Source organism: Bos indicus, chromosome 21, assembly GCF_029378745.1.
Source record: "Bos indicus isolate NIAB-ARS_2022 breed Sahiwal x Tharparkar chromosome 21, NIAB-ARS_B.indTharparkar_mat_pri_1.0, whole genome shotgun sequence".
NCBI classification, from domain to species: Eukaryota; Metazoa; Chordata; class Mammalia; order Artiodactyla; family Bovidae; genus Bos; species Bos indicus.
The window spans coordinates 604,389-619,258 of record NC_091780.1 but is presented as its reverse complement, the minus strand read 5'-3'; the positions used below and the strand labels follow the sequence as shown (position 1 = coordinate 619,258).

Sequence of the window (14,870 nt, the reverse complement as noted above, 5' to 3'; positions counted from 1 at the left end):
GTTTACCTTGTAAGAGGTTGTGCAGGTGGTGCATGGAGGATGGGCAGAGGCCCCTCAAGAAGGGAAACACTGGCTGGAGGAGTCACTGGGGCACGTGGACTGAGCTATCCAGTCAGTCCTTGAAGCAGAAAGGCTAAGCCCCTTAACGTCTCCCTTCTTCCAAAGAAAGGATATACTGGCTGGAGGAGTCTCTGGGGCATGAGGATCAAGCTAGAGAGTCAGTCCTTGAAGTAGAAAGGCTAAGCCCGTTAATGTCTCCCATCTTACAAAACACAGACCAGTGCTTGCAGTATTTTAATGACAGGTACCTACTGCTTATGTGTATGACATACACCCTCATAGCTACACATGTCTACTACATGCCTCTTACAAGTGCTGGGCACTGTTCTGGGTGCTGATCACTCAGTATGTAGTAAGGGATACGTAGCCCAGGATTTTTTAATTTCTGCAAAGAAAAAGAGAAGAACAAAAGACTCCGTGTGGTTCAGTTTGAGCAAGTTCACCACGTGGATGGCCCTGCATGCACGCAAATTGTGGTAAACTACATATAACATAAATTTAACATTTTAACCAGTTGATTGAATGACTGGGTGGCTTCTGTGGAGTCAGACTAACAGATGGCCTTGGGGTGCCATCTGCCTTTCTCCCAGAGGAACACTCCAAAGCTTGGTGGCCTTGTAGACCTTCCCTTTATTCTTCACTCTCCCCAGTGGCTCTAGGTCATTGGTCTGTGTATCTTTTAAGAATCTCTTTATCCACTTTGTTTTTAGGCTTATGTTTTGGAAAGCTTCTCAGACGTCCCTGGGTCTTGAGAAGGCAGGCTTGGATTCCGGGTTCTCTCCTGCCGCATGCCTGCCAGGTCGAGGTGGAGGCCGAAGGCCGGTCTGAGTTGTGGTGGTCTGTGTGGGCTTGGGGTCAGTGGACCCCCTCTTCTCTGGAGGGCAAGAAGATCCTTTGTGTGGAGCCTGGAGAGACTTGACAGGGTCAGTCTTCACAGTCTCGCTCTCTTTTTAATTTATGTTTGCATTTAGTTTCTCCTTTAACTGTTTTCTAGGAGTTTCCAACTCCTAGTGAAGACCTCAAAAGGTACAAGGAGCAGCTTCTTAAAAGAGAAGCTGAAATCGCTCAGCTAAAAGCCGAAAGAAGCAACACCATGGTCAGTAGGGGGATTCTCACGTGTTGACATTTGCCCCACGGGGGTCTCCGCTAGCCTCCATGTTGCTGTCTTTAAACTTTATCTGATTTTCAAGTCATTTTTCACATATTCCCACTGAGCAGACAAGGGTGGATCAGTTCGGGGTTCTCATACCTTGCTTCAAATTTATGATGAGAGCTAATGTAGTGTTGGAGAAGGCAATGACACCCCACTCCAGTATTCTTGCCTGGAAAATCCCATGGATGGAGGAGCCTGGTAAGCTGCAGACCATGGGGTCGCGAAGAGTCGGACGTTACTGAGTGACTTCACTTTCACTTTTTCCTTTCATGCATTGGAGAAGGAAATGGCAACCCACTCCATTGTTCTTGCCTGGAGAATCCCAGGGAGGGGAAGCCTGGTAGGCTGCAGATCATGGGATCGCACATGACTTTTGAGCTTCTTGAATTCTTGTATATACATTTTTTTTCTGTAAGAAGTCAGAGTTTTATATGGTTAAAAAGCGTTGCCTGCGTACATGCTCAGTCATGTCCGAATCTTTGCAACCCTGTGGACTGTAGCCCACCACGCTCCTCTTTTCATGGGGCTTCCCAGGCATGAATACTGGAGTGGCTGTCCATCTTCTACTCCAGGCAATCTTCCCGACCCAGGGATCAAACCTGCCCTCTTGCATTGGCAGGCAGAGTCTTTACTACTGAGCCACCTGGGAAACCCCCAGTTAAAAAGCATTTGTTGGCATGAAGGTCTCAAGATTTATTATATTCTGTATATCAACTTGCAGTTAAAAACTGGGTAATAGAATTAATTTAGGATAACATTTTGTTCTCTCAAACATAGAATTTAAAGCTATTAACAACCAGATTTTCTTAACGTTAAGATCAATGAGAGACATTATAGGTGTTCTGTGACAGTATCCATGTATTAGGGTGAGTACACGCTAAGAAGTGTACTAACGTATATACACACATCAACACACAGTGACTCGGCCCCTCTTACTTGAGTTGAGAGCACGATTACGAGTAGCACTCGAAAGGTGTAGTTTGTTAGAAGAATTAGGTGCCACACATAAAGAGGTAAGTTTGATCAGTCATTGTGTAATTTCCGTGAAGGGTTTGTCATTTGAATCCTTTCATTTTAAAAAAGAATGAAAGCTGTAGTGGTGGGCATCAGATGTTATTTGTCATTCTGATTGAGGACCCACCCTCCTGGCTTATTTTAATGACTAGTAAACCAGACTTGTGGCTCAGAGCTTCAGGATCTCTTAAGTACCCCTTTTTCCAGCAGAAGACAAATTCTGACTCTAATCACCTGGTGGTATTCGGGATGGATAGCATCACCATGTATTTTCTTTTTATGTTGCGTTTTCAGTTTAGATTTGAATTTTTCCAGGTGTTTTGCTGTCTTTACTTATTTCTTTACTCTGATTCAATTTTTTGGTTTTAGCAGATGATTCTTAAAGAGGAGAATAACCAGGAAAAGATACTAACACACGGGGTGCTTGGTGTAAATCATGAGCAAGAAAACATGCCAAGCGCCAATGGAAAGGCAAGTCCTTGGTCTCGCTCTCTGTCTGGTTCTTGTCTTACCATCCAGTCTGTGTGGGGCTGTCAGGACCTCTCACCAGCATACCATGTAGGTCTGAGTGGTGGTGAGGGTCTTGTGAGCTCCTAGAGTGCAGAAGGCAGTTTTGACCTCACCAATTGCCCAGAAGTGCTGTGTTCCCTCCCTCTCAAAACAAGGGTGTCTAAGGCTTCCTTTCCCCCTTAGAGACCCTCTAAGCCACGAGGAAGACCTGGCTAAGGTGATTGACCTCCAGGAAGTCATAGACAAGCAGGAGCAGAGCCAGATGGAGAAGCACCTGGCAGCCCTCTCTGCCCACGTGACAGAGCTGAAGGAGGACCTGGACACTGCCAGGAAGGACCTCCTCAAGTCCGAGGACGTTAACAGGAAACTGCAGTGGGATGTCCGTGAAGTGAGTGACGGTAGCTGTGTCTGTTGTCCTGAGGTGGACTGTGGGTCTCTTGTTCTCCCGGTGATCACAGCCTTGGCATGGCTGTGTGAGCAAGAGCAGAGCTCCAGCGAGACCGCGACTGGCTGCCTCCCCGCCTTTGCGTTGAGATCTCTGGGGTAGAAGAGGCCTGGTCCAGGCGGTCCGTTGGCAGTGAACCAACATTAGGGCAGCCCTGGCGCTGTGCTGCACCCTGGGTGTGGACTCCTCATTTCTACAAGTTCTAGGGTGCCCAGTGTGTTCCTTTTTAAAAAATTCATTCATCCATTCATTCACTTATTGGTGTATAGTTGCTTTACACTGCTGTGTCAATTTCTGCTATACAGCAAAGTGAATCAGACATCTATCTATCTATCTATCTATCTATCTATCTATCTATGTATCTCCCTCTCTTTTAGATTTCCTGCCCATTTATTTCACCACAGAGCACTGAGTAGACTTCCCTGTGCTGTGCACTAGGTCCTTACTCGTTGACTTTATGTGTAGTATCAGTGCTGTATATATGTCAACCCGAGTCTCCCAGATCATTCTCCCCCTCGCCACCCCCCCCCCGACCCCGCAACTCCCTTTGTCAAATGTGTTCCTGATGATGCTGAAATTTCCTTCTGATTTACTCAGGCGAGTCTGGTGACATCTGTGGAGCCCGTTCTCCCAGAGAGATGGGAGCATGCTGTGTGGACTCTGCTGAGGCAGCTTGCCTGGCCATCTTCTCTAGTTTTCTGAGGTTCCGCTCCTTGAAGGGATGTGTGACAGTGATACTGGCAGTCAGACAAGTTGAGTGGCATTTGCTCACCCTCAGATCCTCAGGCCCAAGTTGTGTAACCATGTGGAATCATGATGTTTCTGGCGGTCGTGTCTGCGGGTGTCATGATTTATGAGAAACTACCTTAACGGTCACTGTGAAAACAGAAGGGTGCTGGGGGTTCAGGCCTCCTCCTGTGAGCCTCACCTCTCCTCTGTTCACAGACAGACAGCGCCCACCCTGCCCACCCCTCCCCCATGAGACCGTCTCAGAGAGAACCCCTCCAACATGTGGTACAGCAGGTGTCCTTGTTTAGTAGCTTGGTATGAGTAATTCTGTGTGAGAACTCAAAACAGAAATATTTGCACAGGTTTATATCAGCTATTCACACTACTCTTTGGCAACAGGAGATTAGGTGGAAGAGTTTAATACGTACAGAATTCTGGAAAAAGCGTTTTTCAGACCTTTCACTTTTAATGTTAGGACTTTGCCCACATTGGTTACCTAATGACCAGGGAGGGACCTGAAATGGATTTTAAACTGGGCCACAGGAGTTGTACCAGCAGCAAGTTCTGGTCCTGGTTTGAGCGTTTCATACACGTGGTGTAACTCTGCTTTAGAAGAACTAGGCTTGAGAAATCTGCGCCCAGTTGTGTTACACTTTGATCTGCTTGCCTCGTTCACAAGCCAGGTGATTCCTCCCACCATAGTCAACGAAAAGTCATGTCTCAGTCTCCATTCATGTAAAAAAGACTACAGGTTATTAACCTTCTGTGACTCTTAAGAAATAGCAGTGTCACAGTCTGTCAGGCCCCTCAAATGAATACACCCAAATATCAACTGGTCGCTCCCCCCCCCCCCCCAGTTCCAAATCTCCACCTGTGTTTTTGAGTGTTGTCAATCCTGAGACTACCACTCCGTGGTACCAAGTTTGACCCTAAGGAACAATGTTTATCTCTTCTCTCTCACTGGCCAAGCTACAGACACCCAGTCATACTGTCCACACACCAGACAGGCCCTTGTCACACACGACAGCGCTGAGGGGAGCTGCTCGGGGGAGTGGCCTGCCCGTGGTGGAAGGGAGCCCCTCGTAGCCTTGTCCGGTCCAGTTCGGCTCTCAGGGTTTCCAGGTTTAGAATCAGCTGGTGCTATGAAACAGCAAATGACACAGCCTGCACTGCTTGCTTTCAGGATGTAAAATGACTTGCACCAAAATGTTCAGAACAGGTTACAGGAGTAGTTATCAACTCTGAATATTTTAATTCTGAGAAAATATTCCCTAAGTGTCCCATAGCAAATAGAAGCACTCGGAACAATATTAAACCCTATAAACCATAGTGAATAAGAAGTTCCATCTCAGGTGTATAAAAGCTTCTGGAGGAAACATGGCAAGCCATTAACAATGATGAAGTCTGTAGAGAGAAGCTGGACTTGGGGCGGGGGTTCGGGTAGGGGGGTAGGACTCACTCTATTGCCCTCGATCCTCTCATTGCTTTAAACTGTATCCATGGAGCTCACTTGCATTCCTGGGCATCCCTCACATTCATTCCTCTACACCCCACTTCACTTCTTCACGGGGTAAAACAAGTCAAACGGGCCAAGTTTCTGAGTCACTTGACTCAACCTGGCAGCTGTGTGCTGTCGGCCATGGCAGTCACTCGCCTCGTGCAGCCCCTGAGCACGTGAGACAGGCTGGTGCAAACCTCGATGTGGAAATCACACAGGATTTCAAGACTTGCAGTGAAAAAAGGACGTCAAATAGCCTGTTGGTTTTTAGGAAAGTTTAGATTGCATATGTGGCTCATATTATCTTTCTAATGGACAGCACAGTCCACGTGAAAGGCTCACGCTTTGTCTCAGCTTTCGGGTGAACCCAGAAAGGATTACTCAGAATTCTGAACCACACACAATGGCCACACAGTCTAAATCCATCTATAATGCAAACACATTCAGTGTTCAAAACCAGATATGCTATACGTGTTACAGCAGTGGATTAGCCCTAAGGAAAATGTAACTCGATGTCTGCTAAGCATCTTTAGTGACTGGAACAACAAACCCAGCTCAATTCAGCTCTTAACAAATTTCTAAACGATTTAGAGATTTAAGTAGCTTGTTGTTTTGCATTTCTTCTAATTGCTTTTTAGCATTTTCATCTTCCCATAGGAGAGCATTCTGAAAAAGATACAAACAGCTTTAGTGTCAGTTCTTACAGACATTGCATGGACTGCGGGATGGCTACTCTTCTGTCTGAAAACATAAAGCACCTCGGGATGAGTGGCGGACCTCGCGCCCAGAGTGAAGTGCTGGCACGAGGATGGATGACAACTTTTAACACTAACTTGTACACAGACAATCTCCTCCTTCCCTGACTGATCACTTAGATACAAGGAGGCCAGGAGAAGTGAAACTGCTTTATACTTGCTTTTAGCTTTTTGCAGTTCAGTGGTCACTCAGGAAACTGGCGCAGGTTTCACATGCCAAATTCAAACCTAAGACAAAACTATCCCCACCTCAGGGACAGCCCACAGGTCAGGGTGAAGTGAGGGGACCACACTGTGTGGTCTCTAGTGAGGTGTGTGTTTCATCTTGGGTTTTGTGGGGGAAAAACGTGCCACAGAACTTGTAGTGACCATTGGTCTCTCTCAGACAAGCGTTGCCCAAACGCCAACCTCAGGGAAGGTTCTGGGCCTTGTCTTTAGGGCACTGGTGCAGCCGGGATAGGTTTTCACCGAACCTGAACCAGAGTGTTGCCCACTGAGCTGCTCTGGTGGAGGTTCTCAGCCATTTTTCAAAGGAAATGAAAAGAGAGAAGGCTGGAGTTGGAATATGAGAATACTTGCTTTTAGTTGATTCAGTCTTTTCTATCACATTATGTAAAAGATCCTGAACTAAACTTACTGATTTGACTGTGTCAGGCTTTAGCTTAGCTGCATCATGCGGGATTCCTTTGTCATGGTTGCCACGTGGTCTGTGGGATCTTAGCTCCCCAGTCAGCCATCGAACCTGCGTCCCTGACCTTGCAAGGCAGACTCTCAGTCACTGGACTGCCAGCAAAGTCCCAGAAATAAACTTCTAAGAAAGAAACGAAAAGGTAAGGGTGAACCTAGAAGAAAGTTCTAGCATGGTGGCTGGTAACACTGGGGCCATCAGTGGATCCGGCTCTCTGATGCTTTCTGTAAAGGTTGCAGGCACACATCTATGTCTGTTCCTTTACACACTGCCTGTGGATGCTGTCACGCTTATTCACTAGGATGAAATGCTGCTACTCAATTATTCATACCAGTAAAGACATTCACTCCGGGGCCCTCTATGGGAAGAGTTTTCCAACTCCTATCCTGGAGATTTCCCCACACACACACAGACCAGGCCAGGCCAGGCCAGATGCACCTCTTTCTAAAGAGGCCGTGGGGCTGGCTCACCTTATCCTCCAAAGCAGCCATTCTCTCCTTCAGATGAAGCTGAAGCTTCTCATCTGATTCGGATATAAGCTTATCCACGGTATCTGATAAGTGTTTATTGTGCTATTCATTTTTAATCTCTGCATTGCCTAATACAGGAAAAACAAAAACTCAGAAACTTCAAGAGCAAGTACGGTCTTTCTTTTAAAACACCAGGGAGCCATGACGTGAGCGGCCTGTGTCCTGGTTCCCGAGGCAGTCCCCTCCCATGGCCACCTCTGGTGGGCACTTAAGCATCACCAGAGCAGATGGGCAGGTGCAGAGGGAGGTAGGGACTTCACTTGTCAAAGGTCACTCCCAACGCTTCTCTTTGGCAGAGCACCTGGTGGACCTTACTGTCGCCAGACATTACTCGTCACAGGGGCTTGGGGAGCAAGCAGATTTACACTCAGAAACAAGCAGACTTTAAAGGGGATCAGCTTACACACATGTTGGTGGAGGAATTTCCCAGTATACAAACAGAATCTTGAGTCTGGATTAAGGGGGTAAAATGAATTCAATTTATAAAGCAAAAGGTGAGAAAACTCATTTTGGAAAAAAAGCCAGTGGAGATAGGCTTTCACATATTTTTCTTTACATGCAGCATCACTTGAATTCTTTGTAATAATTGCTGTTGTTCAGTTGCTCAGTCGTGCCTGACCCTTTGTGACGCCATGGACTGCAGCATGCCAGGCTTCCCTGTCCTTCACTATTTCCCAGAAGTTGCTCAAACTCATGTCCATCGAGTCAGTGATGCCATCCAACCATCACGTCCTCTGTCGCACCTTCTCCTCCTGCCTTTGCTCTTTCCCAGCATCAGGATCTTTTCCAAGGAGTGTGTTCTTCACATCAGGTGCCCAAGTATTGAATCTTCAGCCACAGCATCAGTCCTTCCAATGAATATTCAAGACTGATTTCCTTTAGGATTCATTGGTTTGATTGCCATACAGTCCAGGGGACTCTCAAGAGTCTTTTCCAGCACCTCAGTTGAAAAGCATCAACTTCACATCTGTACAAAAGCATCAACTTCACATCTGTACATGACTACTGGAAAATCTGTTTCTTTAAGTAGGTGGACCTTTGATGGCAAAATAATGATCTTAGTTTTTTTCTTTAATGTTCAGTTTCAAGCCATCTTTTTCACTCTTTTTCACCTTCATCAAGAGGCTCTTCATCAAGGTCCTCGTGGCTTTCTGCCATAAGGGTGGTGTCATCTGCATATCTGAGGTTATTGACATTTCTCCTGATAATCTTGATTCTAGCTTTTTCTTCATCCAGTCCAGCATTTCTCATGATGTACTCTGGATATAAGTTAAATAAGGAAGACGATAATATACAGTCTTGACTTACTCCTTTCCCGATTTTGAACCAGTCTGTTGTTCCATATCCAGTTCTAACTGTTGCTTCTTGACCTGCATACAAATTTCTTAGGAGGCAGGTCAGGTGGTCTGGTATTCCCATCTCTCGATGAATTTTCTACAGTTTTTTTTTGTGTGTGTGTGATACACACAGTCAAAGGCTCTGGTGTAGTCAATTAAGCAGAAGTATGTGCTTTTCTGTAAGTCTCTTGCTTTTTCAATGACCCAATGTATGTTGGAAATTTGATCTCTGATTCCTCTGCCTTTTCTAAATCCAGCTTGAACATCTGGAAGTTCATAGTTCACATACTATTGAAACCTGCCTTGGAGAATTTTGAGCATTACTTTGCTACCTTGTGAGATGAATGCAATTGTGCAGTAGTTTGAGCATTCTTTGGCATTGCCTTTCTTTGGGATTGGAATGAAAATGGACCTTTTCCAGTCTGGTGGCCACTGCTGAGTTTCCCAAATTTGCTGGCATATTGAGTTCAGCACTTTCACAGCATTGTCTTTCAGGATTTGAAATAGCTCAACTGGAATTCCATCACCTCCACTAGCTTTGTTCGTAGTGATGCTTCCTAAGGCCCACTTGACTTCACATTCCAGAATGTCTGGCTCTAGGTGAGTGATCACACCATCGTGAATATCTTGGTTGTGAAGATCTTTTTTGTACAGTTCTTCTGTGTATTCTTGCCACCTCTTCTTAATATCTTCTGCTTTTGTTAGGTCCATGCCATGTCTGTCCTTTATTGTGCTATCTTTGCAGGAAAAGTTCCCTTGGTGTCTATAATTTTCTTGGAGAGATCTCTAGTCTTTCCCATTCTATTGCTTTCCTCTATTTCTTTGGATTGATCACTGAGGAAGGCTTTCTTATCTCTCCTTGCTATTCTTTGGGACTCTGCATTCAAATGGGTATATCTTTCCTTTTCTCCTTTGCCTTTTGCTTCTCTTCTTTTCACAGCTATTTGTGTGGCCTCCTCAGAAAACCATTTTGCCTTTTTTGCATTTCTTTTTCTGGGGGGATGGTCTTGATTACTGCTTCCTGTACAATGTCACCAACTTCCGCCCATAGTTCTTCAGGCACTCTATCAGATTTATTCCCTTGAATCTCTTTATCACTTCCACTACATAATTGTAAGGGATTTGATTTAGGTCATACCTGAATTGTCTAGTAGTTTTCCCCACTTTCTTCAATAGAAGTCTGAGTTTAGCAATAAAGAGTTCATGATCTGAGCCACAGTCAGCTTCCAGTCTTGTTTTTGCTGACTGTATAGAGCTTCTCTATCTTTGGCTGCAAAGAGTATAATCTGTCTGATTGCGGTGTTGACCATCTGGTGATGTCCATGTGTAGAGTCTTCTCTTGTGTTGTTGGAAGAGGGTGTTTGCTATGACCAATGTGTTCTCCTGGCAAAACTCTATTAGTCTTTGCCCTGCTTCATTCTGTACACCAAGGCTAAATTTGCTGTTACTCCAGCTATTTCTTGACAAATTAAGGTGTGTGAATGTAAAGTCACTTCATTCGTGTCCCACTCTGTGCAACCCTATGTGCTGTAGCCTGCCAGTCTCCTCTGTCCAGGTATTCTCCAGGCAAGAACAATGGAGTGGATTGCCATGCCCTCCTCCAGGGGATCTTCCTGGCCCACATAATGGCACCTGTGAAGCTGCACAAATTAGGGGAGGTCATATGTATTTTCATTTTGTAATCTATGGCTTTGTACTATTAAAAGACTCTTAGTTCTTGGAGGATCTCTTCAGTATTGAAATGTTGCTGTGATGAGCTGTGACAGATGCCAGGATTCTTGGCCTCTGGAGGAAAGGAATTCGATCCAGGGCCAGTGATGAGGCTTGATTGCTCAGAGCTTTTTATGTAATAAAGTTTTATTAAAGTATAAAAGAGATAGAGCAAGCTTCTGATATATGTCAGGAGCCATCACGAGAGATCCCAACCATGACAAACGTCATGTGGAGAGGACCTGACAGACAAAGGAGGAACAGGACTCCAGCGATTCCCTGGATCTGCTCCAGCATCTACCCCAAAACTAAAATCTGTCTGTCTACTGTTTATTATATTATGCTTTTCACCAACTTTTTGACATTTATAGGGGGCTATCCCTGACCACCTTTTTCTGAAACAAATCAACTTAGGGCTCTAGTTTCTAAGTCTCCTGGGCTTGAAAGGAACATTTTTACTTTAACCCCTCTGTTACTATTTTAGCTTGTTTGGCAGGTTTATCCACATTCTTACAACTAATGCACATGATTGTTCACAACACCCCAAGCATAACCTTCGAGCGATAAAAAAGCTTTATTAAAATAATACTGCATTGTTGAGCCAATGTTTGCTGCCAAGTTTCCTTGTCCTTTACCCAATGTGCGCCTGGGAGTACATTAACAAAAATAGTTGGTATGCAAGAAAAACAAGCAGTAGCCTTGGCATTAGCAACATAAAACCCTTGAGTTAGCAAGTTCTTTCTTTGTTGTAACCCACTGTGCCTTTGTTCCATAAGAATGTATCTCTGTTTCTTGAGGGGGACTGCAGACTAAAAAGATAAAGGGAAAACAGGTTTTCTGGGTGACCAACCTTTATCAAGAAAAAGTTACAAAATGTTAACAGGCCACAGGGCCAGAAAATGGTGTGCACAACATAAGACCCTTGTTTATAAAAAGCTATGCAAAAAATGTCCTGCTTTTGATAAAGGTGAAACTGATGTAATGTTGAGCTGACTCTATATAACTCTGTATCTTTCACTTCTGGAAATGTGTAACTTAGGGTATAAAAGCTCCTTTTGAAAATAAAGCTACAGACCCAGCTTCATCAGAGCTTGGTCTCTCTGTGTCATTTTTTTTTTTTTCCTTTTCACTATTTTTTTTTCTCTCTGTTCTTTTTTTAGGATGACTACTTAAAACACAGGGGCTATCTGTTCACTTTTTGCCTGGGCTTCTAAGACCCAATCAGGAAGGCGTCCTGTGTCTTCACCGGGGAGAGGGCATCCTGCGTCCTAACACCACCTGAGAGGGCGCCTGTGGACTCCGTGAACAGAACAAGTTCTGTGTCAGGAACTTTATTGGCTTTCTGTGTAAACCAAGGAAGATTAAACCTATTTTTTCCCCTTTTATCTATCTTCTTTACTTTCTCTATTTGCCAATGCCGTTCTCCTGAGGGAATCCCTGGATCCAACTGGGGCTGGACCCCGCTAAGTGGCACCCAAAACAGGGTCCTGAAGGTAAGTCTCCCCCATTGTACAGTTTTTCGGATGGCTAGGACCCCACTCAGGATGGCACAGACCCCCCTGCATAAAATAGGTAAAGTAAAAAACAGTGGGAAGTAAAAATCTTTTCGACAAAGAGGTAAAAATGATAATTTTCTGACACGGGTAACAATGAGTCAAAAGAACAACAACTCTTTATAGGAGTAATCTTACAACTGTTAAACAAAAGAGGAATTAAGTTTAAGAAAGCTAATGTTCAATATTTTTTACATTTGTACAAGAGCATTGTCCTTGGTTTACAGAAGAGGGCACTGTTAACCTAGATATCTGGGAAAAGGTAGGGAAGCCCCTAAAAACTTATTACAATTTACATGGCCCAGAAAAGGTCCCCACTGACACCTTTTCTCTATGAAATATGATTAGAGACGCTTTAGATCCTGCTCATGAATCTGGTTAATCCACTACATTAATTGCCAACATGACTTAGTAATAAAATATATAAATAATTTACATTAATTTATTAAAATGTATTAATATTATTTTGTAATTAAATAATATATTTTTAATATTGATGTTTGTGTAATATAATATATAAATGTATTACATTTATTAAATAATGCTATTATTACATTATTGTATTATGTATTATATATATTAATTATACTTATGTATATACATATACATTATATATGATTAATATTTAATATTAGCTATGAATTACATTGTAATTATTTACATTACATAAATAGTATTACAAAAATGTATTGTAAATACTTACATTTACAATATATTACTTTAATTAATTAAAATGTACAATTATATAAATACATATGTTTATTTATGACAATGCATACATAATTATAAATTATTAATAAAAACAATTTGTTAATTGTTTATAATTAATATACTTCATCTCAAGATGAAAAAGATTTAAAAGAGGCAGCAGCCCAATACCATTCTAATGAAGATTTGTCTTTTTTAGCTAAAATTGCTCCTAAGAGCTTAAGAGAAACATCCCCAATCAGACCATCCATAAGATTCAGTCACCAAACAGTTAAAAGATCTCCGGAACAGGGAAAGAGAAACGTGGGCCAAAAAGTGTTCCTGTAGATGCTTTTGCTCTGTGGAATGTGATTAGAAATGTCCTGGACCCCCGTCATGAGGCTGTTAGATGGCCTGTGGGAGAGGCTATGGTGGTGGATGGTGGTGGGTCTTCACTTTCTGCGCAGATCATATTTTTCTGCCATTGATGAAGAAAAGGAGGGAGACTGTGCTCTACTTCCTGAGAAAGGAGGGGGCTTATAGGGCACTGCAGCCGGGCACCCTGGCGATCCCCCTCCCCCTCTGCGCAAACCAAAAACTTAATCACCACTTTCTGATTTAAGGCGATTGCCACCTCCGTTTGCACCTCCCAGGGCCCTCCCGATCTCTGAATCAGGAGGCACCTAACAAGTCAAGAGTCTTCGGAATAGTGTTTTATGTAGTGGTATCCGAGCCAATAATGAAACTTGTAACAGTAGTGGTCTGGATTCTTCAACAACAACAAAAAAATGATAATAATCCTGGCTTTAAAATCTGTCTTATCTCCTGGTAGGCCTTATCACACCTCATCACTGGACCTGGCTTTTTTCCCTCAGGCTTTCCTAGGTATTCTTGCTCATTTTTCATGTGAAACTTAGAATCAGTTTATCCTGAAAATCAGTCTGAATGGCTGTTAATTAGGATTGCATTAGATGTTAGACTAATGAGAAGTGACATGTATATGACATTCAATCTGATCATTAAGAATACTGCGTGTCTTCACAATGACCCAAGTGCTTGCATGTGTGTAGTTTCCTCCAGATGGTGTTGAAGTTTCCTTTATATTCCCTCTGGAAACACTGGGCATCTATACTGGAGATGCGGCATGAATGCAACAGATACAAATTCCTGCCCTTGGACTTTTGGCTACCTGAGGTCATGAAGATATTCCCCTATGTCATCTACCGGGTTTTCTTTCCTTTCCACTTAGGTTCACTATTCACTTGGAACTGACTTTTGTTGGATCGATTTTATTCCATCTAGATGGGCAGTTAACTAAGCAGCATTTACTTTAAGTCTTCGTGCCTGCTCACTGGTACTGAGTCAGTGAGTGAATGAATGAAAGTCACTTAGTCGTGTCTGACTCTTTTCAGCCACCTGGACTGTACACTCCATGGAATTCTCTAGGCCAGAATACTGGAGTGGGTAGCCTATCCCTTCTCTAGTGGATCTTCCCAAGCCAGGAATCGAACTTGGGTCTCCTACATGGCATGAAGATTCTTTACCATCTGAGCTATCAGGGAAGTCACTGGTACTAGTACTGTAATAAAGCAAGTACTCATGTATGAGTAGAACTAGATATATCTCAAAGACAGAATCAACTTTATTTTCTTCAATTCATGTCTGGAGCTGGTGGAAGGAACGAGCCAAGAATGGAATCGTTGTTTGGGCCTGAGAAACAATAAGCAGTGACTACTATGGGGGAGGGGTGGGGGTGCACCTGCAGGAACAGAGTAGAGGGGGAAAGTCATGGCTGTGGCCCTGCTGATACTGAGGCAGATCTTAGACTTCAGAATGAAGATGGGAGGTAGGCAGGTGGAGATGAAAGTATCAAGTTATATCTCTGAGCACAATTCCCTTTACAAAATTAGTTCTCTGAAAGCAAAAAAGTATTAAGATCCTCCATGTAGTCAAAAATCTGTGTACACTTTATAGTCAGCCCTTTATAACCTCGGTTTAATGTCTGTGGATTCAAAAACCATGGGACATGCCATAGCATATATTTATTGAAAAAAAATACAGGTGTAAGTGAACCTGTGCAGTTCAAATCTGTGTCGTTTGAGGGGTAACTGTGTTTGTAACGCATTTTGCTTATCCATTGCCCATGGATGAACGTTTGGGTTTCATCTCCCTTTTGTCTGTTGTGAATGGTGCTGGTATGA

The 14,870-nt window shown here is 43.5% G+C and overlaps 1 pseudogene; it reads left to right on the top strand.

Moving 5' to 3' along the window:
• Window positions 1-14,870, top strand: part of LOC109575113 (ankyrin repeat domain-containing protein 26-like) — a 502,197-nt pseudogene that overhangs the window by 330,842 nt on the left and 156,485 nt on the right.